Raw genomic sequence first — 4,239 nt, forward strand, 5'->3', positions numbered from 1 at the left:
TTGTAGCTTCCTGAAGGCGGAGTTTCAGAAAGAGGAGGAGTTTCTTAAAGAGACAGAGGCCCAATTTCAAAGTGTTAAATCATAAGGTCAGATTTCTTTTAAGTCAAATTTGACATAAATAGCATTTTTTTAACAAATTAAGTTAGCACATAATACCGTCCCTTTAATTATTCAACATCAAGAACTACATTTTTAATATTTTGCATTTTATTTTTATATTGGCTTATCAATAATTTACATAAGAAATTAAGACTGAAATCTGTTTATCAATATATTTGTTTTTCTAGAGTTTAGCAGCATGTGAATATGATTTCAGCAAAAGAGAAAAAAAAAAATCGACTTGTGAAAATGGATGAATAAATAACCATCTTTTCTTTACAAAAATATGTGTGGCAGGAAGCTTTCAGTTTGAGGTCAGATCTCTGTTTGCAGAGATAAAAGCGGCAAAGATTTCGTACTTATTCCTTGAAACATAACACCTCCACGTAGTGGTGGGCTTCACTAAAAGCTCCTTTATGGATGGGTTTTTTTTTTTTTCGATGCGAAGACGAAATGCAAAACTGTGCTACAAAATAAATATATCCTGGCAAAAATAAAACAGACTGCTGGTATTCTGGTGACAGCTTTAGTTTGTGTTTACATGTTAATATTGATGAGTCATGTACACAAAAGCACTTCTGCGTTTATCATTGTTAGATTTTTAGGAACAGGCAGAAGGAGGCAGCCAGTTAATGTTTGGCAAACTTGGCAGATTTTTTTCTAACCATAGAAATTGATCATTGGAGCTTTCCAGACGTTTAACAGAAGAATAAAACCAAGGTAAACACCCCATGAACATGATGAATGTTAAATGTTTTTGTTGTTATTATTTAAAAGTGAGAAAAACACTGAATTTATCCCATACGCTTTTTCTGAAGTCAAAAATTACACGTACAGACGTGGAAGTAAACAGCTGGAGACGCAGCAACGGTTTATGTAAACAGTCATGATTCAGAATGATGAACCCATTATAAAACCATCTCAAACAGGCTTATGTTTAACAGCAAGGTGCAGACTGTAAATACATAAGCTGTGTTAACTGGGAAGGGTCACACATCAGCTTTTAAAGACGCTTGCCAAAATATACGGAGCCGTTTAATGATAAAACTGAATGTCTCAGCCCGGCTTAGCAAATAAAACATGAGAAATTGGTTGACAGAAGTGGCACAATTTGACTGACAAACATCTTGTCAGTCAAATGTCAATTATGATGCTTTTTAATTAGACTGCGCCGTAATGTAACCTGTCTATATATTTTTTACATGTTACAATTACAAACTTATGTTTGTTTTGTTGAGATTTGATGTAACAGATTAACAATCAGAGAAAGAAAATGATGGAAAGTTTAATAAATGAAGAAATCTAAAAATGTGGCATGTGTTTGTATTTAGCCTCATCTAAATGAAATCCAGTGCGAACAAAGGGTATTAATGTCTTAGATTGCCCCAGAAAACCTGAGTTATAGATTTATAAAACTGTCATTCATTATCAAGCTAATTTGAATTGGCTTGAGCGACATACTTCGCAAACAAGAATTGGCAAAAATCCTTCAAACACCACTTTACTGTCTATGGACGTCGTGTTGCTCAATCAAACATCCCAATCAAATTCGTTAAACTTTTGGTTGTAGGGTGACAAAATGTGAAAAGAAAACAGTCTAATGTATATAAACTTTACTTTCTTTATATTGAAACTTCAAAACTGACATTCTGTAATTCAAACATGGCTTACATATCTTTTTAAAAAATCCACTAATTATAAGTGAAATTCCTCCTTTGATATTAAAACTAAAAGCACAGATCTTAGAGAGCTTTCAAGAACAGCATGTCTCTTAAAGTTACGTTACTCATTCAGTCTTCAGGTAATGAAAGTAAAGGTTTGCTTCTCCCATAATATGGTGAAGGAGCTGGAAGGTCAAAAAGGCAAGAATGTTAATACAGAGAAGAGGCAGGGATGTCGAGAGGCAGGTAGAGATATGATGTATGACGATAGGATGTCTACACACACACACACACACGCACACACGCACACACTCACACACACACTGAGGTAATGCAGTTAGAGGAAATAATAAGTGACAGATACAAATCAGTGGGAAGGCATCTTATTGTAGCAGCTGGATTGAGTTGGCAAACACAAAGCCTGGGGGTCTCTGTGTTGTCACACTGAGGGGAGATCGGTCTGCCTGAAACTAAGACTGAAAACCTGAACATAGAGATGAGAAAATGATCACATTTTGGTCTTTGTTTTTCATTTTTATTAGAGTCATGTTTAAGATTGAATGGTCTTACATGACTGGATCACTGAACACATGTTTTTTTTTTTTTCCCAGATCAGAACTATGGGGCTTTTTTTTCGCTTACAAGATGAGCAAAAATGTTCATCTTAGTTATGTTGTTTTTGTGCAACGCCAAATTTATGATGAACATAACAAAAACATTACTAAAATTGCGAGAATAATGTGTATATGTTTAGTTTATATTCTCTCTTATAACAGTACTGCTAAGATGTTCTGGCATTAATACTTAATTTTCTATTTGTTTTTAAATATAATTTTCACCATGTACCCTATAAACGTCTGTAAATGTCTTACTTGACCCACTTAAACTCCAAGACAAGTTTCATTCATATTTTTAGAATTATACATATAATCTCAGTTTTAACTTTAAGATTTGTGCTTTTGGCTATTCTTATCCTTCTAGTTCTGATTGGAGATTTTGTCACTTGACTAAAATAATGACCCAAGTCATCTTTTGACAAAAGATAAATTAGGCAAAAATATAATTTTTGTTAAAAAATTACTTAGGAAAGTAACGATTTAGGAAAATGTCATTTTATATCAGTTACCATTGATCTTATTAACACAACCTTCAGCTGGTTTAAATCATATTTCAGTTGATCCATCTCATATCCTTCCTCCTGCAAAGCTGTTTCCAGTTCCATCTGACGTACCTCAGGGCTCTGTTCTCTGGCCTCTTTCATTTCAAAGCTCCCTTTCCTCGACTACATTTTCTTCAAATAAAGTTGATGTTTCTTGCTAGATGAATGACACCCAAATGTATTTCTACCAAATCCAACCATATTATTTTCCCAAATGGAGCTTTAGCGAAAGTTCAAGCTGGAAGACTCCACCCCCTTCGTTCGCCCATCGACGTCATGCTCATCTCCGACCTCAGCGCTGGACCTCACCCGGCGCGTTCAATCAGCAATCAGGCTCTGCGTAAAAGGATCCACACCCAAGCCGTCAGCTGCTTCCCAGCTGCGTTCAACCCACCACCTCCCCTTCTCCACCCACATCCTTCAGCTCTAGGATGGCACCCTTTCCCGACCACCACCACCAGTGCAGTGGCGCAAAAAGTGGGTATGCAGCGTATGCAACGCATAGGGGCGCAGCACCGGAGGGGGCGCCAAAAACTCCGTCTGGAGGGGGCGACGCGCCGATTCCCAAATACTTCAGAGCGCCTCACGCTCCTTCACCTCGCGCACATAACGAGGTAAATATAGCGAGTTTTACCCTTCACGTATCGTCGTCTGGGGGGGGGGATCGCATCCACATTATTCAGGTGGATGCGAATTATGTTTTCGCATCCACCTGAATAATGTGTAGTTGCGACACTTGTGGGGCGCGCGCTATACCCCCCCACCGCCAGGCAGCACCGTGCTACAGATCCGTGCTACAGGCTCCGGCTCGGAGCCGGGCTGCTGAAGTAGAGCCGGTGGAAAAGGGACATTAAATTTTATTCACAAACAATTCTATGTTGTTAGTTGGGAGCATACACACGAATAAAACGTAAATACGTCTGTAGTTGAAGGGCCCATTTCCGCCTCCTTCTCTGCAGTCCGCTCCAACTCACGTGACATGACGTTCGAGCTTCAGTCTGTCATGTCACCTTGCTGACGTCAGCTGCCTTGGGCCTATGCAACACATCAGTGACGTGGCTAGATAAGTAAACTGTCCTGTGACGTCACAGAGGGGTTGTATATATATCTATATATACATAAGATATGTTATTTGTATTCATCTTCATTCGCATAGTATCATTATTGGACGTTCSAGAAATTTTACAATGAGTTACTTTGTGAGATTTTCTAATTGGATTGGAGCTGGACTGGGGATCAACAATCTAGGACCAAGAAAACCAGCCCAGAACTACAACACAGAGGCATTTACATATAACACAACCCTCAAAAAAGCGGGAA

The sequence above is a fragment of the Poecilia reticulata genome, linkage group LG13, assembly GCF_000633615.1.
Source record: "Poecilia reticulata strain Guanapo linkage group LG13, Guppy_female_1.0+MT, whole genome shotgun sequence".
NCBI classification, from domain to species: Eukaryota; Metazoa; Chordata; class Actinopteri; order Cyprinodontiformes; family Poeciliidae; genus Poecilia; species Poecilia reticulata.